Here is a 25,045-nt window from a genome sequence, read left to right as displayed (position 1 = left end):
GTCTCATCTGCACCACAGCTGATTAATCCATAAAGTGTCGGCGAGGCAAATTGGAGAAACTCAACAAGTCGGGGCTTGTTTACAAGTCACCTGTGACGCAGCAGTGGACGAGTACGGGCCTTCATTAACCTGCAGAGGGGAACAGTGCCTCGTGCTCATTAACGCAGAGAAACAGGTGTGTGAAGTGCATCGTTTAAGTATACGAGTGTGTATTATCAGCTGACGTGGAAAAAAAAAGAGAAAGAATTCAGCTTTATCTAAATATCCTTTTCTTTTGCTTTCCTTGGTAATTTTTCCTTAGCACGACGCTTCCCAGGCTACTTGTTGAAATACACACATGAAGGCTGCTGTTTAATAAATAGGTAACTGGTGTGTGTGTGGGGGGCTAAAAAAAAATAAAAAAAATAGCCTATTATTTCTAAAATAATTGGCTCTGTGCACGTTGCTAGATTGAGCTCAACTTTATGCACGAGCCAAAGACGTGACTTTACTGTGACCTTGTTGTGCTGGTATTTTAATATCACAGGATAGCAGTGTATTTATTATTTTGTTTATATTCCCATAAAACAATATACTGGAGTTGATCATTTCGCGCCGGTAATTTAGGCTAATTTCAGCCCTAATAAAAAGTGAAAGACAAAGTAAGAATGTCTTTTTCATAACATCAAGTAAGTTCACAAAAAGCAAATAGTGCTTTTCAGATCGGCGGAGGGGGCGGGGGGGAGAGGAGGGAGTGAGGCAGCCCTTAATAATCATCTCCACACAATCCTCGGTTTTTTTTTTTTTTTTTTTTTTTGCAGATATTTCAGCGTGATGTCCCTTTTTCTCTTTTTTTTTTCTTTCTTTTTTTTCCTCGCATTCGGAGACATTAAATAAGCAGCCTACAGCACACCAGGGCTGGTTGTATAACTGCGTTTCACCTCAGCTGAACTTGACGCATCTGGTTCATCGGCGGCGCAGGACGCACGGCGCAGTCTGCAAGCCTGCGTGTGTCCCCACTGAACCGAGCTGGATGGCCGGCGAGAGACGCGGGGAGAGAACGGAGGGGGGGTTGGGGAGAGGAGGGGGGAAGCGCAGCACTTTCGTGGCCCGGTAGTCGCTCCCGGACACCATCTCTTAACATACCAGACTCCTCTATTCTCAACCTTCAAATATCCTCACCCTGCGCTTTTTTTTTTTTTTTTTTTTAAATTCTATTGTCTGTTGTTTATGGGTTCAGACGCGTAACAGAAGACGAGCCACGGCGGGCTACAGGAAATATAAAGCCCGCGGACTCCCGACAGCCCGGAGGAAGAGACCGTCCAACTTGAACTTGAGACGTATCGGTGCGTATTGAAATGTACCTCTTTCTATTTTTAAGGTGACTTTAAGAGGTTCGATTTCGCGTCAAGTGCGTAAAAATGACAACGACGACCGACTACAAAAGCAAAGGCTGCTCAGCGTTTGCACTGCAGCGGTTGTATTTCTACCAGACTGGGTCCGTGGATGTTGACACTGTTATGACTGAAACGATCCACAGTCCTTGGGGAGAACTTTCAAGGGTGCCGAAAACAAGCTCTCTCATATGAGTAATTGCTTTATATAACCGGCCTGCAAATTTGAGAACGAGTTCCAGACATTGACGTGAATGTGAAATGGTTGCCGGACTGCAAAATGCGCCCTCGCAATACAAGAAAAGAGGTCGCCTTTTCGTGCCCTAGTTTCTCTTCGCAGAGAGGCATAATCTTCCCCTTTGTTGTCCCCGATGCAAACGGAGATAGGCAGCCGGGCGAAGCGCGTCAGTCCAGCGGAAAACATCGCCGCTCTCCAAGTGAGCAATTTGTCGGATTTCAATAAAACGTGCATTTAATTAGAAAAGCCTCCCGAGCCGCTCGCTCCGAGATAATCAGCGTATGTAAGACACGACAACATATGGTGGAGCTGTGTGGTTTCCCCTCATGTGTCACTGTGGTTTGCCTCAGAATAGTTTTTTGAAGAAATGAATTCATTGAAATCGGAGAGGTTCTAAGTCAGCAGTAGCTGAATGTATTTGTAATGGTTAAAAGGCCTGCGTGGTGGCCACTGGCCGGCTTCTCAGGTGTGCACCAGAGCTTCTTCGAAAAACTAAAACGTCGCAAAAAAAAAAAAAATAGAAACTGAAATTCCTGTAAGATATTCAAATTAGGATGCATTTGATGTGGATTTATTTGTTATTATATGAGAGTGTGCTTGGACAGTAATAAGAGCTGCTGCATATTCATCAGGTTGGACATTATTCACATGAGAGATCAGAGCAAATGAGAACTTTTTAGGTTCATATAGAGTTCATTGTTTCGCCTACATCTTTTCTTGTCCTGGCTACAGATGGTTAATTGAGTAAATTAGGCATCGTCCTGAAAGATAATCAATTTGGGTCATCCTCCGGCTCCAAGCAACTAAAGCAAAAAAAATAAAAAAATAAAAATGCAACCGTGCATTTAGTGTCGTGGAAGGGTGATTGTCTTGCAAGAGAATCATACTTTGTGTCGTACTGTATGGAAAATAATTTAAATGGAGAATGTCCAGTTTTAGGGAACATTTCAATGTATCCCCTTATTATTTTTGATATTTAGATATTGCGACTCTTTATTTTAGTTTACTTCTAGATCATGCCTTAGAATCTCGTTCAAGCCAAAGATAACTTGTACTTTAGAGCACGCAGCTCATCGGTACTCAAACTCGGCACAAGTGAAATGTTTAAAACTGGTACACCACATTTTATCAAGATATCTTAATCCTTAATACTTTCAGCTCATCTGAATACATGCATGTATTTTGCTGTGTGTGTGTGTGTGTGTGTGTGTGTGTGTGAGAGGGTAGGTGTGTGAGCTGCCTGGTTGACCGGTCGGCTAAGATTCTGCTCATACTGGAGTGTCCACGCTACGCAGCAGTGTTTCCCAAAGAAAAGATGTTAGCTGACAGAAACATGGCCATTACCACACTCTCTCCATGTCTCCTTTTCTCAGCCTGCTACTGGTACGAGGAACAGAACTGTCAAGACGCCGAAATAGGAACGGGGTCGGAATGACCTTTTGGCCGCAGCGCTTGGCCGCAAACGCGCTCTTTTATGTGATGTATTAGCACACTGATACCGCATGTTTATAAAGCACAGTCCTCGCTATAAACAGGAAAATGCCATTGTGCCTTTATGAGAAAATGGAGCAGACACACAGGTGGCCCTCAGACAATGGACTGGGGGCTCATTTCTCCTCTGAGTCAGTGGGACAGCAGAAAGCACATGGCCGCCGTGTGAATATTGGAGCGATTATCTTCCGATTTACCCTGCCACCCTCCAGCTCAGAGCCCCGTTGTTGGCCATACTGGCAGTGGCCAATATGGCAAGGAGAAGAGGCTTGGATTCACCCGAAATTTCCTCTCATTTGCTTTCAGGACAGCGCCGTCCTCCCCTCCCACACTCCCTGCCGCCCTCTCATATCTCAACGCAATTGATTGAAACCCTAAACGGCCAGATCGGGCCGATCCAGCCTCTCTTTGAATAGTTGATTTGAATGGTGTTGTTTCTTTAAGGGCATTTCAGGTCAGAGGGCGGGAGGCGGTGCGGTTGGCGGTGCAAGGGGATTTTTCGACGTGCACGGCTGCTGCTGCTGCTGCTGCAGTGTGGCGTGTTTGTGTTGTCCTGCTCTGCCCTCAGCTGTGTAGTAGAGACACACAGACACTGCTGTCACTCCCTAATCAGGTCATCTGGCGTTTTGAGAGTGCATGCACGTAATGCTTTAGTTTCTGCCTGTGAGGGGATTTAGAAAGGTGTTTTTCTTTGCCTGTTTAATTTTTGTGTGTGTGTGTGTGTGTGTGATTGAGCCACCTTGTCATGTTCTAATCTGCACAGATGGATGGTGTATTAACCGTAGGTGGGGCGTCTGTCGCTGATTCGTTCAGTTTCCTTTGGTATTAATAATGTGGCCAACCATGAGCTTGACAGTACAGTGTGCTGCTAAGTGGTGTATCTCTCAGTGCAACAGGCGTTTGTTTGCAGCACATTTGTTTCTCTGGTATGCTTTTTGCCTGCCGCCCGCCCCCCACCAAACACTTCACATTTTAAATCTCGGTGGTGCATGTCAGTGCGGGGCATTTAAGTGCTTGACCTAATTTCTCTGGCAGCGAAGAATCCACCAGTGAAGGCCTTCCTCTGTGTGTGTTTGTGTGTGTATGTGCGCACGCGCGTTTTGCTCTGGGTGTTTCCTCCTTGCCTTTCTAACAGGAAGCTGATGTGGAGTTCAACTGAGGACAGGGAAAAGGCCTTTTCTTTCCACTGTGAATCATTTGAGAGAGAGAGAGAGAGAGAGCGAGAGCGAGAGAGAGAGAGAGAGAGAGAGAGAGAGAGAGAGAGAGAAAAAAAAATAAAAAAAAGTAGAGGGGGAAAAAAAAGAGACCAGGCCGCTGCATTGATTCAACCCTCTGCAATCTGGCCTGCTTCTCTCTCTCTCTCTCTCTCTCTCTCTCTCTCTCTCTCTCTCTCTCTCTCTCTCTCTCGTTCTCCTGTTCGCCCTTTCTCCTTCATTTCCTGCTCTATACCTTTTTGTCTATTTCAGCTTTTTTTTTTTTTTTTTTTCTCACACTGTTGTTTTTCTGTAGCTCTTCTGAGATATACAGCAGTGTTCTGAGGGGAATCGAATCGTTGGGTTTATGGAGAGTTCACTAGTCCTGTGAGAAGATTGGAGGAGGTGGGGGCTGGAGTGGGGAAAGCAAATGAAGCAGAGCTCTGTTGGGAGCAGTTGCAGGTTCTTCCGGTTCGGTTTTAACATAGCAAAAAAAAAAAACGAGGCTTTATGTACTTACGAAGCAAGGAGACTGTAAAACACCCACACAAACTGGCTTTATCAAGGCCGGTGTTGATCATTCTGAAACCCTTTGTATTCTCTAAAGCTGTCATAATATGGAAATAAAAGCTCAAATTTGAATTTCCTGTCGCAACCCAAATCCCAAAGAACATGGCTGATTGGAGGTTACTCATCATCCCAAAACTGCAGTAATTATTTGGTAGTAAACATGTTGTGGATTAATTCAGTTTGAAGGTCGCAGAGTCTTATTTCTTGTTAAATGACATGAAGAACCACATTCAGGCCAAGGCAAATGTTAGAACTGTTGAAACAGCACGACCTAAACCCTAATTGTAGATAATCTCATCTTCAAGGTTTGGTGTTCATTTTGCAGTAAAAGGGGGATTTTTAGGAATTAAACAACGCCAGATATTCCAACTGAAACCACCTACTCAGCCTCTTTCATGCTTTTGCAAAATCTGTTTTTAACCGTTTGATTGCAGCAGGAATGTTGAAGGACACACTGCTGCTGCAGCGAGACAGAAATATTCACAGATACTTGTTTGGCGAGGAACAGTGGGGAAGATCCACTTTGGTTTTTAGTGAGCTGTGCTGTTCATGGAATTCTTTGCCTTTATGTGTTGTGAGTTTATATAACTTTGCATCAGTATGGCAGAGGAGCCGACTTACTCAGGAAACATGCGAAACGTCTGCTTTGCTCAGTTTCCTTTTGAGCCCAACACGCAACGTAAGCAGCGTCAGGCCTGCAGTGGTTGTTCCGATCTGCAACGGCCAGAAAATGAACCCCTGAATATTTGTATATTATCGTACAGCCTCAGTGGACGTATCACCCTCCATTATTAGCTTTTATCCCTATTCAGCGGATTTAATTTGTAGCTCAAATGTCCTCTGCGTGTCTGTTTTCCTGAAATTAAAAATTATGTTAACCAATGTGACTTCAAATGACGCCTCACGAATAACTGTGTTCTTGAAAAGCGAAACGTATGGTTGAAGGACAGAATGACTAAATTGTCGCAGTTCAGCAGCAGTGACATGTAACAGACGTGTTCACGAGGAATGTCCCGTTCTGTGCTCGTGCTGCTGGCACGCTGTGAGAGAACACCGCCAAACAGAACGGCGCAGCACACGTCTTCATCAATCGCGGTTCCGCATCATTTCTCACAGGTTGAAACAACAGAGCGGGACGCTCCACGGTGTTGACGTGGGATTTGAGCCTTCTTCTCCGTCTCTTTTGTTTTTCGACGCAGGTCGGGGGATCCCGACGGTGTGGAGGATGATGAGGAACCACGAGGCCTCGGACGCTGCACAGCAGGTGAGCACAGAGGGTGTGTGTGTGTGTGTGTGTGTGTGTGTGTGTGTGTGTGTGAGGGAGGGGGGAGGCGACGGTTTGTAAACAACAACAGGTTTGTAAACAACAACAGGAACTCAGTGAGGTTCTGATTCTGTGTAAAATGTATCTGCTTTCAGCCCTGCTTGTTGTTGCTGTGCGTAAGTTATGCTCCCAACATCCGTAATAACGGTATGACAACGTAATATTGCCATTACATCGATAGGATTTTTTTTTTTTTTTAATATCATCTAAAAAATTATACCAACATTTGGGGGTCTGATGATCATGACATTTGTGTTGACAATTGTATCATTGACGCCATCATAGCATAAGCCTGATAGTTTATGAATGTATATTAATGAAGAAGAGGAGCCAGTTCTTGGCATTGAACATAGAAACATACATCAAAAAAATATATATTCTGTTTGTTTTTAATTACACCTAATGGCATAAATAACAGCTTAAATACCAAACTATTACTAAAATGTTTTGAATTACTGACAGTGACAGACACTGATAAACCAAATAGACATTATACCAAGGTGGCGCTAATTCTCCACTCAAGGGCCATTAAACCAGCAGTAAAAGGGGCGCAATGAGATGATGTCATTAAAAGAGGGAAAGCAATGTGATGGAGATTTTACATTTCTGTTAGTTTCATCCAGCTGTCTAGCAATGATTCTAATGAATATGCAAAAAGATTGCAGTCAAATTAGATAATTACAATCATGTAATAATTGTGATAAGCTCGCTGATATCATCGTGAACAATAAGTTCTGGCACACCCCTAACGTGGGAACTCAAAAAACAAGATTTAGTGTTGCTGAGAATTTCCATGTAATATATTTTGTCACACTTTTACTTAATTGAATACAGTGAGATTTTTGGATTGCTTCAAGGGCAAAGGACTCAAAGCTAATGTATTACTCAGCCTTATGCCCTCCAATTTTTTTTTTTTTTTTAAACTGCATGTATTATTATTTTCTAATTACAAACCATATCCTATATATAATGCATCAATTCAAAACTATTTGGCTTCTAATGCTTCTCTCTTAGTGTGGCATCTCTTTAAAAAAAAAAAAAATGCAGTTTTAATGTAAAAGGGACCAACAAGGACATATAAAGATTGTAGAATGAATGGAAAGTAAAATTTGATATCTAGGAAATAAAAAGTATTTCTTAAAAGGATTGTCTTTAAGTAAAATGTAGTCACACTCTGAGCATTCGTCTAACCCTCATCACTTTAGAAACTAAAGTGGTATGAAAATGGTAATTAATGCTCAGGCTGACCGTCTAATGTTTCGGTGCGGCTGAGTATATTTTTTATTAGACTATAAATAAGCAGAATCAGAGTTGAGCGACAAGCCAGCGTTTGTCCGGCAATGCAGCACTCTGACTCTCACCGCGACGGCGAGAGGTGCCTGCCTTTAGTTATCTATGTGGAAGAGTTGACGGGGATTGGATCATTGTAGACTTTATGTTAGGAGGCTCTCTGGGACTAAATAAACACGGTGCAGGATAAATTATGATTTTTATTTTCTCCCATGAAGTTGATCCTAACAACGTTATATTTTTGACTCCTCGTGAATCAGAGCATTATGTCATTGTCATGGAATTGATGTTTGAAAATGTGGTTTTGAGTGCAGGGAATTAGGGATTCTTTGCTGGATAACAACAGATATAGTTTTCTCAGGCTTGAAGTGCTGAAATAGAAATTAAAGAGAAGATTCATGACTTCTTTTTTTAGAGTGTGAAATTAATGTGCATAAACTTGAAAGGAAACATGAACCACTTTCTTCACAAAAACACAAGCGCGCTTGAATATCTAGCGCCGCACAGCAGTGTTTTCCCTAAGTTTGTAGAAGACTGGTGCATCACTTTGGTGGGAGTTTTTCAGATCCTTTGCCAAACAAATTTGACATTTCTCAATAAAAAATATGCTCACATCGTTTTTGACCATTATTATGACCATATCAGTGTAAATATTTTCCAAAGATTTGGAACAGCTTGATTAGATCATAACTAAATAACACCTGAAAAGCCTAAAGAAGTTGACAGGGAAACAAGCATGAGATGTGGACAAGTCATTTCGGTAGTTTTGATGCTGTCCACAATGATTCGGCTTAGGTGGTGCCCAAAATGGCTTGGGTGCTGCGCCTAAGATTTATAATGGCAGGGAAAACCCGGCCTACAGTATCCCTGGCCTCCGTGAAATCCTGTTTGCCACTAGTTTCTCATGTTTGTTTTAACTTGCATGGAGGCCCGGGTGGGTGGGGTTTGCTGGTGCAGTGTAATTCCAGTGCCATAAGATCAATATCAGGCTCAGAAAAGTTCACAGAGTTTATTTAAACCACTCCAAACTTGATGTTCGTCTGAGTCTTGTTTTCAAGTGAGAAAACAACATCCTCCTCACATCTGACATTGTCGAATACATGCAGGATTCTTTACATGAGCCAGAACTGTCCAACCGTAAAGTGCAGTCCTTTTGTGGCCCCACCATTTCATAAAATGGAAAAAAATTTGCATGCCTCTCACATCAGTTTATACCATTTCCCCATAATTCAACATGACATATTTAGTGTGTTTGGAAACATTAGGAGCTTCACTAGAAGATGAAATAACGCTCTGCGGTTTTGAACAATGCTTGGCCGCTTGGATGTGCTTTTGACTGATGGAGTGGGACAGAAGTTTTATTTTGCTGTGGCAGACTTGTCGCGCAGACCTGTGTCGTTTTCCTGTGATGTGTAAAGTTAGGATTTGACTTTGGGCTAGTGCGAGTTAGCCCGTCTATTCTTTCCTTTGTGGAAGTTTTTGCTGAAAATTTGAACTTGTCTGTCAAAGTGAAAATGAGTTAGCAGCAAATACTCCACAGACGAAGTACTCGTACTCATAATCATCCTCTTCTGTTAAATTATGAGCTAAATAATGGGAATTATTGATTGACGCACAGTTTTAATGTTGTAGCCGATCCACGTGGCACTCGATCTACCGGCTTGTCGTGTTTGGTAGTTAAAAATGTACCGATGCATCCGGCTGCATTTTGTCAGCAACATTGTCTTGGATGTAAATCCTCAACTCTGACGTACATGTATGTGCAGAAGAATGAAAAAGATGTATTTCGGTAGAGTAAAATAATATACAAATAAAGCAGGAATGAGAAAAGTAATGACTTTAAATGAGAAATGGATAGTTATCTAACGTGGAGCGCTTGTTGTTCTCAGGCCCACGGAACAAACTTAAAGAGACAGTACAAAGTGTTTGCGAAGGGCGTTAGAGTAAAGTCTGCTCCGTCATCTGTCTGTCTCTCTCTGTGGCGTTTCTCTTCCCTCTACACTTCCTCTGCCCTCCTGCCTGCACAGTTTTAGCTCATGTGTGACCTCTGCAGGTGTCACTCCATATGCAGCATGGCAACCAGATCTCAGCTGAATATTTACACATTTAAGTGAGAATTTGACACATATTTATCAAATAATTGTGACATTTAAGTGGATTTCTAATCTCTTTTTACACACATACTTTAGGACATATAACGTCGGCTGACTTTAGTACTTCAGAGAGTGTCTTCCCACCGATCTACAATATTAAATAAATTATCCAAATATGAACATCGCTATTTTGAAATAAAATGTAATCATCAGTTGAATTCAGACAAAAGCTGTAATTTCTAAAAACCATGAAGCCAATAACAAAGGAAACAGTTTAGAGGCAAGTGAGTCACAGAAAGAGACACTGTGTTTTAAGAGGTGTTAATTATGTGAAATGAGAAGGCTGCAACTAAATATCAGAAAACTCAAATTTTGTATTTTCTGCATCCGTTTAATACAGCGAATTTAGTTTCTGCTCATGCACAGTGTGTTACATTGAGAAGATGGACACAGTGAGTTGCAGCGTGTCGATCTACTTCCCACTACATCCCTTCTTTGGAATAAAACCTTTAATTTGATAGATCTAGTTTAGTGGAGGTCCAGTGGGCAGCTTCCCTCAGATCAGGTGTTGTCCAGATGTGCTGCTGAGAGTCGTCCTTAGGCTGCAACTAATCTCCCATTTGGAGAGAAGGGATGGAACAAGGAAGCGCCGCTTGACTTCCAACAACCTAACGTGCTCTTTTCTGTTAAAAAAGGTTTATTGTTTCGGTATCAAATAAAGAAAACAGTGTCCATGTGTCACATTTATAGCCAGTGGAGCATTGAGCTGAGACTCTGACCAAATAAAAGTGTCATATTTCCTTTAAAGGCGCTTTATTTGGCTTTTTACTTCTTTGTTCAAACAGAGAGAGACGTAGGCACGAGAAACAAACATAGATTAAATGTAACAGACACACAAGTTACATACTGTATGCTGCATTATTGAAAGACTTAAACATAGTAGTGCTACAGCAATCAGTAATTGATTCGTTGTTCAAATGAAAAGCAATTTTGCTAATTGATTTTATCATTCCTGACAATCTTTTTTTGAAGAAAGAAATGCAAAAATTGTCTGATTGTGGCTTCTCAAATGTGAATATTTTCTGGTTCCTTTAGTCATCCATGATAATAAACAGAATTTATTTTGGTTGTTGACTGTTGTTTGGGAGAAAACAAGACATTTTAGGCTGCACTTTGGGCTTTATGAACACTGGGAAACTTTTTTTTTTTTTTTTTTTTACCATTTTCTGACATTTTAAAGCCCAAATAGAGAATAATTAATAGTTTAACACATAATGAAAATAATAGTTATTTGCAGAACCTAAAGTCTATTGTCTTTTACAATAATTCTAATGTCTCCCGTGGTGCTTTGGCTGCGTTCATTTTTAGCATCAGCACGTTTACTTGCAGAAGAATTTTCTTTTTGTAACCCAGTCAACCCAGTGTGGGTTGACTCATACAAATCTCATATCTCAGTTTGAGGAGTTCATACTCTTGATTATGCAAAACCTCAGTTGGGTTGTCTGGCGCTTTTCCATCGCTGTCACCTGTAAATATGTTACTCATATTTTCATTTTTGATGTGCATTAATACTAAGGATAGACTCATTATTACTATCACTAATGGAGTGCTTTGTTTCACATGTATTAGAAATCATCAAATAATTAATCCTACAGGGAAGCTGCCATTTCATTTTGTTATTTATTCATTATTTATTCTTTTCTATTCCTACCCGTCGCCTCTCTCTTTCCCAATCGATCCCTGCTCTCATCTCCTATTCTATACCCAATGGACAGAATTAAAAAGTAGGATATGATATTAGTCACGGGGACACACTGACTGTCTTTGCAAAAGTCATAGTAAATTAAGCAGTAAGTGATTACTGAGCATGACTGGTATCATACTTGATAACAGGCGCAGTTCAGGTCCACTGGAGTCCAATTGCAAAGTATTACATAGAAGGTAATTATGGGGTAAAGTTCAGGGCAGTGTGGCACTGTTTGTGATTCAGTCAGGACAGAATTACAGGAGAGGTGTAAGGTAACTTTATCTTTGTGTGTGTGTGTGTGTGTGTGTGTGTGTGTGTGTGTGTGTGTGTGTGTGTGTGTGTGTGTGTGTGTGTGTGTGTGTGTGTGTGTGTGTGTGTGTGTGTGTGTGTTCATGGAGGAGCAGTAATCAGAGTGGATGATTGCTCTCCACCAGACAACCTGAATGAACTGTGCAGTGGAAGAAAGAATCTCTCTCTCTCTCTCTCTCTCTCTCTCTCTCTCTCTCTCTCTCTCTCTCTCTCTCTCTCTCTCTCTCTCTCTCTCTCTCTCTCTCTCTCTCTCTCTCTCAGACTGGGGGCTGCCTCCACAGAGCGCTCGGCCACTGCTGCATTGTGGCCCGGGGCCTCATTTGAATGGGCCTTTAGTATTTTGTGTGAACAAGTCAGCGCCATTTGCATTTGTTCCAGTCACAAAGGTTTAACAGGTCAATAGGGACTCCCTGGCAGAAAACTAACACGGGAGGGTAAATTTTTTCTCTCCTCCCTCCCTCCCGTCTCCTCCATCGCCATGGTTGTCAGGCACCCGGCCGGCTCGTCCTGGTAGTATGTAACTCAAGCATGTGATGTACACACATGTGCCTGTCTGCTTTGGGACATGATTGGGGACAGCAGGGTGCAGGGTCAGAAAATAGAGGCTAATACTCTCCAGGCTGTATGGACAAAAGTTTAATTAACATACAACTTATCGCTGCAGCTTGTTTGAGTGACAGAGGGGGTTTGTTTTGTGTGTTTAAAGAGAAAAAAAGAGCAGAGGCCGTCTTTCACACACACACACACACACACACACACACACACACACACACACACACACACACACACACACACACACACACACACACACACACACACACACAGGCACATTTGTGTCTACAGGCCTGCAGAGTTTAATTTCCTGGTCCTGGAGTATTTATAGTCTTAATAAAAATTTGTAACATGGTGTGGAAGAATACGATGATATGTGGGAGCTAATTGCACCTCAGCAGCTTCACTGCAAGTGCGACGGCAGCATAAATGACCATTGTGTCATTTCTAAAGAGATAAAGTAACACTTTGTTCGGAGGGCTCTTGGTTTGTTACTTCTCTTGTCTGGGAACGTGTCACATTATACAAAAAAGTCCTTAGAAACTATCAAAAAACTTTTGCATGAACGTGTCAGGTCTGAGTTCTAGCTTTGCTAACATTGCAGATACTAATTCTCTCTCTTATACATGTGATTAGTCATATAAATGCATTTATTAAATGCTTTGAATGTGTCACATTAAAATGTTTTCATTTGTCCAAGTAAAATAGTTGCTTCCTAATTTATATGGAGGTGCTGGTTACAAAACCATTAAACCCAGTCCCGGTCCTAACATTGTAAAACTGGTGTTTCTGTGCCAGTAAACCTATTCGAGGGGAATATATGGAGAGACAGCATCGTCTCATTAAAAATTTATTGTGATTTTTGGAAGGATAGCAGAAAGGACTTTTTATGGTGCTATTTTGTGTAGCCTCTGTCGCTTTGGGGTTTTCACAATCCAGAGTCAACAGCACAGTGAACATGTATTTTTGTACTGACTACATGCTCATATATACTTTAAAAAAAAAACAACAAAAAAAACAATGTTATCTTAGTGCGAGGTAGTGCGAGGAGTGGAGTATGCACTTGAAATAATAGGATAATGCCGGTCCACCGCAGAATTTGCATCCACTGTCTGTGGGTTTTAAGTGCAGTCAGGGCAGCAGGGTGTCGCAGTGCTCACAGATAGTGTCCTGCATTTAAAAAGTCAAAGTCTCCATCCCTCCTAACAGCCATGGTGTGCTGCTGAGGGGTCCTCAGGCAAGGCAGCAACATCCACAGCTGCTCACCCACCTGAGTGAATCTACTTTAGTGTCAGACTTTACATATTGTGAAGAGCTACCTAGTGTACACCTCCATTTTCATAATTGTGAGGAATGTATCAGTATCAAGTCCCACTTAGCCTCTGATCACTTTTTATATATAGTGATATATATATACATATATATTTATATATATACAGTGCAGTTTTATAGAAATGTAATAACCTTACAAACCACGTGACCCTTCATTGGTATTTACCAAGGTGACATTGCCCTGTATAATGCAGAGTGACTCGTAATGCCCTGTTCAAGATCAAGTGTATGTGTAATTTAAATATGGGGATAGGACCATGGAGCAGCACCGTATTTGAGTTGTATAATTTAGTCTGTGCTTGCGTTGATATTAGAATCTGGGTTTCTTTATTCTTCAACAGTAAAAGAAGCAACACGCGTTTTGACTGTAAATGTTAAATCAGTCGCAAAGCTTAAGAAAGACAAATATCACATTTGTAGTTTATGCGAACAATGTGTAGAACATGAATAGTATATGAATGTTCTGCACACGCAATATATATAGAAAGAGATTATTTTTCCAATGTTGAGGATAGATGAATATTTTGTCTTGTTCCAGACATGATCTAGTTCACAATGACAGCGTGTGCTGAAATGAACACTATAAGCAACTTCCCTTATTGACTTGGCACATAGAGCATAAATACAGCAGGAGATATACGGGCATACACGGACGCAGGATGTAACGTTATGTCCACATTATACAGAACTGTACACCTGATTAGAACACGCGCTGCTTGTATTTATATCAGCACATTACGAACAGTCGTGGAGGCTATTTTACAGGGCCGTTTGACAGACAGCAGAGGAGGTTGAAGTCAAATATTTCGTGGCGGACCTGAGTGGGAGCCACGCTTACAATGCTCGTGTCGTGCTGATCTGAACCTGCCTGACTACAGCGCTGCGCTCTGCTGTGCTGTATTTTGTTGCGATTGTTTGTGTTGAGCCGTGTGACCCACTATTTGGACTTCTGTTCCATTATCTCTGAAAACTCACCGCACTTGGGTCTCAGGCAAAGAAAAGCAAAGTGAGAGCCCACCGTCAGGTGCTACAAGCTGCTAGCCAGGCCTGTAGCCAGGCCCAGGGAGCCAGACCTGGCAGCTCCGAGGCTGCGACGTGTGAAACGCTGCACACAAAGGAGCTCACTCCATCTGTATGCACCCTACATAGGCAGGCTTTTGTTGCAGCCGACAGGCACATGACTGCTAGCATCTTAACCCCTGAGAGCCAGCGTCTCTTTTCCCTTCTCACTAGATTGCACACTGCAGTAGACACCACAGTGAGTCAATAGTTTGAGGAAAAACAACACCTGATTTAAAGCAGCGGCCAGTGGTTTAATAATGATTTATGTGTTATGTTGCTGGACATTTCTTGTCAGAAAATATATATAAAAAATAAATAAAAAACTATGACATACATATCTCTATAACCTCAGTATAATGTTTGTAGATAGTTTAAATGCTCTGATAATTCTGTAAAATGTTCAGGCATAACTTTGCCAAAGTAAAATGAATGCTAAACATTGTTAGAAGACAATGATTTGAGGTCACTATTGAGGTCAGCCATGAAGAGGAGCCCACAGAAGTGTTTTCTCATGAAATATATGTCAAAATATGCAGATGGTTATTTTCCTTTGGATTTACAAAACAATAATTGTGCAGGTCAAATCGGTCGGATGGTTTTTAGTCTAATTAGGTTTTCTGTTTACTTTTCTCGTTCGTCTTTACATTTCGCATAAAGTTGCAGGGACAGTTCAGAAATGAGACCGTCGACTCCCACAGGGAAACCCCTCTGTAAAATCCAATTACAGATAAATCACTAGCATCAAGACTTTACGGCTGCAGCAGTTAAAAGACGCTCCGACCTATTAGCACTTTTACATTTTCAATTTTAACATACTCTATGGTTGCCCTTGAGTCGATCATTAAGTCTCACACGCACACACACACAAACTCACTCATTTTCAGTCTGTAATAGTTCTCTCATTAACCTGAATGAACCAGCAATTAAAACAAAACATACAAATTATCCTCTAAATTCAGAAACAGGTGAATTTGCTGCTCTCATAAATACATAATGTTTCTAATGTTCTTACTTTGTGCTAACTTGTGTATCCCAGACAACTCCAGACGTGTGTGTGTGTGTGTGTGTGTGTGTGTGTGTGTGTGTGTGTGCGTGTGCGTGTGCGTGTGCGTGAGAGACGCTGGACCATGTGCGTGCAGACTCCTGCTCGATATAAAATCAAACAAACACTCTTATTTGGAGCCTTCAGTCAGCTGCATGTGATGCGACTGAATTGCTGCCAGTCAGTCGAACGAGTGTCTGATTTTTTTTTGAAAGAAGAAGAAGAGGAGGAACATGGAGGAAATCTCAGGAAGGCCAGAGAGGGTGCAGTTAATATAAAACATGGCTTCATATCGCCCCTCCCTGCGCGCACAAACACACACACACACACACCACCTATGAAACGTGGGCGTACGGTCCTGATGGGGGCTGGGGCGCGAAGGGCTCCTATCTGGGCCGAGCTAGGTCACGCAGGCCCATCCAGGCTGCAGTGGCTCTGTGACGTGGCATCAAACCAGAACCAACAGCAGGTCCGAATGCTTTAAGAGGTGGTACCACTCCCTGAGAATGTCAGAGACCTGCATGTAGGCTGATGTTCGATCAGAGCTGCAAATATAATCATTTATTAATGCGCGATGGACCCTGAAATATGAGCAGTAAGTAGCTCCGAATCAGGAGAGGTGTATGTGTGTGTGTTTTTGTATTGGGAGGAGGGGAGAAGAAGGGTATGTTTCCAAGCTTAAAAAAAAATCCATCTGAAAATATAGTTTTCATTAATTTTTTTTGCCTGTCTGCCTCTTTGTAATCTGTCTTTGTTTAGACATTGAATTATTTCTGAGGAGCGCTGCGTACAAAAATGACACGTTGTAGCCTTGAGAGCACTTTGCTGTGCATTCAGAGTATTTCTCCTGTGTCATTTAGCATTGCAGACTGTTTTAATAGCTCACAGTGAAAATCGATTTAATGCAAGCTTGAATAAGCCAGCAAACACTGCAGCATTAGTTGTGATGTAAATTTAATTTTGCCATGCTCCACACAGTTATTACAAATTACGGGAAAAAACAGCCTCTTTTTGCCAACGATTAGTGACATTTCTTTGTTCCTTGAATATCTCTATAATTCAATTTTCTTTAACGTTCTCAAGATAGGAAATGTATTCTGTTAGCTAAATTAGAAACCAAAAACTTTTCTCATAAAACCCGACAGTAGCAAAATGATCTAGAGAGGGGAGTCTCATGGTTAACTGAAAGTAGGACGATGAGTCTCCCAGAGCACTGCCCTTACGTTAATGAAGACGGGTTGCAAAAAAAAAAGGACGAGCTGTGAAGCTGTCAAAGTGCTCCTTGTTTTGGATTTATTGTCTGTTTTGCTGCTTTAAAAGCTGTTTAAAACACTTGTCACGAGCGAGCGCAGGTCCATTTCGTCTCTCCTCTTTTCCAACCTTTGCTCTGCCACATAGTCTCCCTGCACACGGAGAAGCTCGGTTTTTCAGAGGTGAGTGGCTTAATGATTATCACAGAAATACGTTTGTATCAAAGTGCTCAATTCGTGCCCTTGATAAGAATGAACTGTGATCGAAAAATCACTTCAGAATTTATTTTTTTTTCCTGTGAAAGCTTCTACAACTTTTTTTTAGAGCTCCTGTCAGTTGTTTTGTATATTTACATAATAAAAGTTTTGAAAATCGTTTTCATTAAGTAAAGAAAAAAAAGAAATGTGTACCTATGCCTAAACCTATTTAATACTTGTAGTTTAAATTTGAAAAAATGAAAAACATATATCCCAAAATGAGTTCCGAGCAATTTGCAGTAATGTGTTTTTGAAAAAGAGGACGTTCTTTTCATACTTTCAAAATGTCTAAAAGGTCTGAAACTAAAATGGTATTGTTCACGATTTTGGCGGCTTATTTCGTTGACAAATAATTTGTATTTTAAGAATTGTATCTGTCTATATAGAGATTTAAAGGTTCAGAAGGGTTTTGGGACATTCAGAATAGCAGCCCTCTCTCTTTACTTTTTAATTGCACAAACTCTGATAATAACTTATTTTTCATTTTTAAAGTCTCAACTGAAACTAAACTTCAAGTAGTTTATAAAATTGCCCTATCCTTATTTTTTGCATTAGTAATAAAGTATTTGTGAATATCGATTACTCCTGATGAGGTGAAAAGAAGTGTCCCACCTGTTCAACTTTTGCCATATTACCATATATTTATGAAAAAGGTCAACATTTAATTTATTATAAAATTCTGTCCAGCAGAAAGAAGGAAAACCAAAATTCATAATTTAATGGTTGAAATACACCGAAACTTTTTAGAATCCTAATTCAGGAGCTGTATTTTTGGGGGAAAAAAATTATATTTTGTTTAATCTTGTTAGAATACATTTAAAAGAAGAATCTAATTATTTAGCTTTTTTTTCTAAAAGAAAGAAAGTTGTTTATTAAATTAATTCATGAATTCATTCAGAGTTTATAAAAATGTCTCCAGTACAGAAAAAAAAATATGAATTGATTGAATTTGTCTCTTTTTTTATTGCAGCAAATTCTGTATGTTTTGGCTTCCATTATATTACCAGTTATTCACAATGTGTTTTTTTATTTGTATTGTTTGTTAATAATAATCATGCATATCAAGATGATTTTTTTTATTTGTATATGATATATATATTTATTTTCTCTTTTCCTGTTTTTCCAAATGGCTTTTGCTTACATTCGCCATGTCAAATATATTAAGAGAAGAAATGCGATAATAGTTTAAGTTGATTCCTCATTCCTGCAGGAAATGATTATAATTCATGTAGATTATAAACTTTGAAACAACCGAAATACTTTTTTTTGCCCTAACATCACTGGGGCAAAAACAAAAAATCTTTAAATATGTCATGAACAAATTGAGCTTGATAAAAAGCAGAGTGTAAATCTCCACACCTCCTTCATTGTCCTTGACGGACTGCACAGGGTTAACCTCTGTATCTGTCTGGTCCCAAAGTGACTGAAGGAATTCATATCCTCATCATGGAGAGCGAAGTTTCAGTTCTGGCATTTGTTTAAAAAAAGACGTGTTTTTTTTTTAATGTATTACATCCAGAGATGTGTTGTACGATGTACGACGTTTTCATGGCGATTTGCCCCGTTATAAGCAGTGTAGAGAGGCTGCATCACTCGGGCCTCCATCTTGTCTCCTCTTGTCCTCCATTTTGTGATCTGGTCTCTCAGTTCTTGCTCACCTGCTTTTATCAAAGTTTTGCCAAGCTCTCTCCGGCTCCTTGCGTAAATTTAATTCTGTAACTTTCCTGTGATTTTCAGATATTCGTTTAATTTATTTGTAAAACCTGTCAGGCTTTTTGTTTTATTACTGCGACAGCCGACCTGATGGCGAATAACGGCTTTTTGCCTTGAACTACCTTCCTCGGACTGAAATCTGCCCACTGCCACATGAAGCCGAAGGCAGCTTGAACAAGGGAAACTCCTTAAAAGGAGGCCCGAGTCCTATTTGACAAAGGTGATTATCTCTTAAAACAATTTGTCCATGTAATCAGCAGCACTCAAGTTCGGGGTTTCATGCGACATTAGGTTATACAGCTCTGCGGCACGAGTTAAGTGTGACCCGTGGCCACATAATGGCCGCCGGGGGTCACGGAGGTTAATAGAGACTGATGTATGAGGCCCCAGAGTGACATCCCAAAGGGGATGGCCCCTTAATCCTTATTAGGCCTCTGTGTTAGTGATCCTTACCTTTCAAAGCAAACAGCACGCTCCCTTTGCCGTGGGGCCCCGGCCTGCCCCCGGTGTTACACTTCTGACCCCGGGGTCGTGGCCTTTGTTCACAACCCCTCAGAGGCTGACCTCAGAGGTCACGGCTGTAATAGAGAAGTTGTTGCGGCGCGTGCTGCTGAGGGGCCCCTCAGCAGACCACCTTGTAGAGGGAGCCGGCCCGCCGCACCGGTCACCATAGACAGGAGGAAGCGTGTGTGTGTGTGTGTGTGTGTGTGTGTGCGCGCGTGTGCGCTCGCCAGTGTGTGAATGTATAGATTGCTGAAAGTTAGAGGCTTGAAATACCGTTCAGGAGAACTTCTTGAACATGCGCGTCAGACCTGAACGTTGGCATTTTCAATGCAATAAGTCGTACACTCGCCTAAGTAGACAGTTCAGAGAGGGTCCCAACTCTCTTCACCGGCATTCGTATGGGCTTCTACTACTTAATTGCATTTTATTCACTGACAAGTAAAAGCTGCACATATTAGAAGAAATTAAATTTTTGATGAAGAAATTGATTATAAATTTTTATTTATACATATATATATATATATATTTTTCCTTCTGCATCTAATTAGTTTGTGTTCAATAGCCATTGTGCTATAATTCCTATAGTTTGCTTTTTCATGGCAATGTATGATGTGATTTGTCTATATTCATATGGTACTGTATATTCTTTTGCCAACGAGTATTACAAATATCGTGTCTTCCGTTATTTTCACTGTGTGTGTGTGTGTGTGTGTGTGTGTGTGTGTGTGTGTGTGTGTGTGTGTGTGTGTGTGTGTGTGTGTGTGTGTGTGTGTGTGTGTGTGTGTGTGTGTGTGTGTGTGTTGCGTGCACCACGCAGGTCTGCGCAGCCCAAAGCAGTGTGTATGTGAAAAGAGCATGTTAATTGGTGTTTGGAGTGTTTATGGGACGATTCATAAAGATGTGGAGGCACTCGGAGTCTGATAAGACCGCAGTCAACAGATCCATTGTTTGAGCTCATGAGTGAGTTACCGCTCAGTTGGACTCATTTTGACATTCAATGCTGCGTTGCCACTGTGCGACACGAGTTGTGCGCCAGTGACACGTTTACCGCGGCAGCGTTTGTCTGACGTCGTTTTTGTCTCTTCGATTCTCCTTGGCGCGGGTTCGATTTGTGCAGATCGTGAACCATCGTGCGGCTTCTCGTCCTTCTTCACCCGCCGCGCTTCACCTGAACTACGCAGAGCTTTAAAATTATGATTTGCTCGTGTGTCAAATCTCAACAATGAAAAATGCCATCGCATCGCTGACACTTCGTTACTGCAGCGCACCGCTCGGTTTTAACCTGCAGGTGAGAGAAGGGTTTGATAATAAAAATGTGGTTGTAGACTCATGGAGGTGTCATAAACGGGATTGTTAATTTTGGAGTTTCATCAATGGCAGCATTACGCAGGCCGCTCCTGCAGGGGTGAGGCCGCGCAGAGGGCTACAGTGTCAGAAGTTGGCAGCCGAGCCAAAACCAGAGCCGTATCCTCAAATGAACTCTCCACGACGTACGGTGCAACAGCCTCTGCCAAGTTTTTTGAATTCCTGCCACATGTTAGATGGTAAACAACTGACTCGCAGCAACAGTGTCTGAGAGAGATGACTTGGAGCTGTGGAGCTCCTTCAACAGTGCGGATGAAACAGGCGTTTGTTTACACTGTTGTTTGGTCTGTGTTCATCCCGTAGTTTGCGGTGGAGTTTCATGCTCGCAGCGATTGCAATTGGTTCAAAGACGTGGCGAGATGTGGCGTCACGGGGTTCAGCGTGATGGCTGTTCGGTGCTCGGTCCGTTTTTCTCCTCACGGGGGTAAATTGAAATCCCCGGATGCTCCGCAGCAGAAATTGGGTTTCTGCCTCACTCCTTTTTTATTTTTTCGTGCATCGTGTGTTTTTTTTTTTTTTGATATGCGGATGGTGCGGCAGTGCAAAGAACACGGGGAAGCCGAGTTTGATTTGAGGCTGTGTAAAGCTGAGGACTGTTAGGCAAGACAAGTGCACTCATTCGCTGTCTCTCTCTCCCTCTCCACGTCCGTCCTGTGAGGTAGAAACACACACACACACACACACACACACACACACACACACACACACACACACACACACACACACACACACACACACACACGCACAACAGCGTAACGCCTTTTCTTTCAGCCTCCAAGACTAAGAGTGAGGAGGTAGGAGACACTGCAACGAAGCAAGCGGCCATATTAGTTTGCTGTTCAGTTATTCGTTCTCGCTCTGTTCTTCATCGCCCCAGTAAAAAAAAAAAAAAACACACACACATATGAGAAAACAGTTAAGTGGATACAACGGAGGATTTCCCACCTTTCATTTGTTCAAATTCGTGCGAGTCCTCCGTAGAGCCTTTATACTGAATTCGAGACCGGCTAGCTCTGCTCCGTGATGTGAGATCTGTCGTTTTGTTGGACAATTTTCCCTTTTTCTTCCTCTCCTTTGTAAGGCTGCTACTTTGAGGAGGAAAGAGGGGAAAAAAATGTGCCTGTGCTGAGTTCTGGGTCTCTTTTGGGGAAAGAGAGGACTGAAGGGGAGGGAGGGAGGGAAAGGCATCCAAAAGAGAGGAAGTTGTTGTTTTTTGTTTTGTTTTGTTTTTAACTCTGGGGGAATCTGTTACAAACAGCTACGGGGCGTTACACCGTTTTGGCGACGGAGTAAAGTTTTCGGGGAGGGAAGTCGACTCGAAAACCGCACGGGTGTTAATAACCTTCAGCGTGCTGATGCAGGGGTTGGTAGGTGTGCTTGCGACGGGGAGAGAGAGAGAAAGACAGCACAGGTGGTGTCGGGCACCCACACACACACACACGCACAAAAAAAAAAAAATCCTTCATGCATGCTTAAATGAACACTAGCTGCTCAGAGCCGAGCTGTTTATTACTGTAGGCTATAACAGTGCTACTGAAAGGACAAAAAAGGGTGGGAGACAGAATAGGCTGGACACTGAAGGGGAGGCGGAGGGGGAAGGAGGGTGCGGGACACGAGCGGAGTCATCACCAGAGTCCATTTTATCGTTCGGTCCCTGCCCGACATTTCTGCTCTCCTGGTTCGCACCGCCGGGGCCGCAGCCCGTGCTGCAACTCGTGGCCTAGTAAAGGTGCACGGCGGGCGCACTGCGGTAAATATTACAGGATTTTACAGCAGGGTTCACTGTTGCAATCGTGGCGGGGCGGTCGCACCCAGGTGCTTATCTGGCTTTGATCGCATGCCAATGCGGTCTGTAGCTTTTCAGAGCATTATCATGTTGGCGATGGGGGGGGGGGGGGGGGGAGGAGGCCGAAAACGACATCCATCCCTGATCGCACACCTGGCTCTCTTTGTGGCCTTTTGTTAAGGGGAACGCCATTTGCTTTCCCCGCCGCCTGGAAGTTAGTTATCTGATAGAGGACATGTAGGTCAAAGACAAACGGCTGACATTCAAACAGCAGCAGCAACTCAATCTTTCCCTCTAATCGCAAAGTTGCAAGTTGTCCCGGAGTTCTGTGATCATTTGTGACTGTGTGTCTTTGCTGTGACTCTCCTCCTCCAGTGCACCGTGCACCCCCCCCACACACACACACACACCCATCCTCCCACCCCCCTCTCCCCCTCCAGCCCCGCTCCGCCGCCCTCCCAGGCCTCATGAGCGCGCACGTCACACCGGGCCAGTGATGGAAACGCGTAGTGCACACGCACTCCCACACGTCCCCTGTTTCATCATCAGCTGAGCTCCCTCTCCTCCACTCACAGCTCGTCTCCTCTCCCTCCCTCACCCCCTCCCATCCCATCCCATCCCATCCCCTCCCTCTCGCTTCTTTTTCTATCCATCGCTCTCCTCCTCCTCCTCCTCCTCCTCCTCCTCTCTCCCTGGGTCCTGGCCACATGCAAGAGGGTAGACTAGGACTCTGCAGCTTTGAGAAAAAAAAAAAAAAAAAAAAAAAAAGAGGGGAAAAACGCTCTGCTGCTATTTCTACAGGCGGGCCCTCCCCTTCAGCTACTCTCTGCCAAAAGAGGGAGGGATTTTTTACTACTCCCAGTCCCAGGATTTTAACCCTCTGCCTGCTCTCACTTCTGGCTGCAAGATTTGTTCCTCAATATCATGCAACAAGTGGCTTTTGCTTCACTCCCTCTTTCGACATGGCTGCCTGGCCATTCGTGAAGACGTTTTTTGCCGGCCCCCCCCCTGTTTTTTTATTTTTTTATTATTATTTATTTTTTTACATGTGCATTTAGTCAGACCTCACTTCATCCACGTAGAGAAACCGGGACTGGGCTGGATCGGTGGTTTTGCTCTTTGCTCAAGCCAAAGGTCTCTTTGACTTTGTTACTTGACCGCTTGCCACGCTTCCCTTTTTCTTGTGAGTCCTCCCTGAAGCCGAAGACTAAGGTGGCGATTTGTTCTCAGCATGAGCAGCTGCTTGATTTCATGTTGTTACCTGTGCATGCATCTCTTGAATTCAGCTGATCGTTTCTCACGCATTTCCCTGTGATCTTATCGCCTTTGCCCTCCACCTTCCTAACCCTTTCCATCTCTAAACCTGTCCCTCTTTTGGGTTTTATGCCCCACCCTCTCTTCCTCACTCTCTCTCCCTCTCTCTCCCTCTCTCTCTCTCCCTCTCTCTCCCTCTCTCTCTCTCTCTCTCTCTCTCTCTCTCTCTCTCTCTCTCTCTCTCTCTCTCTCTCTCTCTCTCTCTCCCTCCCTCTCTCTCTCTCTCTCTCTCTCTCTCTCTCTCTCTGGTGGGCAGTCTCCAGTGAAAGGGGAGCAGGAGGGCGGAGCAGCAAAGGGGCTTTTTCTGGGACAGGTGCCAATTCCAAACAAAAGACACAAAAAGCCAAAAAAAAAAAAGAGTGAGATAGTTCCCAACAACAGGGGAAAGTGGCATGTTTCGAGACCTGATTTGTAGTAATTACATGTGTGTGCACATGTGTAACCATTCTCCACTTGCAGGACTTTTTTTTTTTTTTTATTATTATTATTATTGCATGAGTGAGTAGCAGCAGATATTTTGAACACCCCCCCCCCCTCCCCTTCTCATCCTCCTTCTCTGCTCTCTTGCGCCTGTGAAGGCATTTGAGTTTGGAGCGGGGAAAAGAAGGAGGGGCGCGGCGGCTGGAGTTGGGAATGGGGCAAAGGGAGGCGGAGCCTTGCGTCCTCTCCTCCCTGCCTCCTCTTCTGCATTATTCATATGCCTGGGCCAGTGCTGCGATCTGACTGGCTGCCTGGCTTAGCATTCATCCGACATTCGGCAGCTCTGTTTGCTAACATTCCTCATTCAAAGCCTTGTTAACTGCCAGACGGGAGGAACACGCGACTCCATGGGAAACCCACATGGCCTCCCCATTGTGGCGGGGCCCCTGACAGTCTCAGAGGAGGAGGTGGCAGGCAGGGGAGAGAGCGAGAGGAGCTGGTTTGTAAATATTAGAAAGCAGTTAGCTGAGGTTAGGGAGCTCACCGGTTAGGCTTCCCGACTGGGTTTAGGGGTTAAGGTGACCAGTTTGTCAGGGTAAATCCCAGACAGAGAGGGGCAGATGGACGTTGCAGGAAAAGGCGTTGATGCAGACAGGGAGGCTGGTACTTTCTGGGACTCTGAATGGGTCTCTCGTTGGTGGTGCCCGCCTACTCCTTGCAGGGAGTGCAGAGCTGTGTGACTGAATCCGAGCTCCTTCTCTGCCCTTCTCTACAGAGAGGATATGTGGACATACTGCGTGCAGCTTCCGATGGATGGGT

At 43.0% G+C, this 25,045-nt stretch overlaps 1 long non-coding RNA gene across 2 annotated transcripts; it reads left to right on the top strand.

Annotated features, from left to right (window-relative positions):
* Nucleotides 1-904: 904 nt before the first annotated feature.
* LOC138621892 (uncharacterized) lies at nt 905-25,039 on the top strand. Of its 2 annotated transcripts, XR_011310971.1 has the most exons (4): nt 905-1,019; nt 1,220-1,325; nt 6,065-6,129; nt 25,002-25,039. It is a non-coding gene; the product is annotated as an uncharacterized lncRNA (long non-coding RNA). The 2 variants fall into 2 exon arrangements; XR_011310970.1 differs by lacking the exon at nt 905-1,019 and having other exon boundaries at nt 1,073-1,325.
* The last annotated feature ends 6 nt before the right edge of the window (nt 25,040-25,045 follow it).

The sequence above is a fragment of the Brachyistius frenatus genome, unplaced genomic scaffold, assembly GCF_029030835.1.
Source record: "Brachyistius frenatus isolate BFR_SWC_R1_liver_20210118 unplaced genomic scaffold, ASM2903083v1 Contig_33, whole genome shotgun sequence".
In the NCBI taxonomy this organism is placed as follows: domain Eukaryota; kingdom Metazoa; phylum Chordata; class Actinopteri; family Embiotocidae; genus Brachyistius; species Brachyistius frenatus.
The sequence above is the reverse complement of the archived record's forward strand: the minus strand, read 5'-3'. Positions and strand labels throughout refer to the sequence as shown.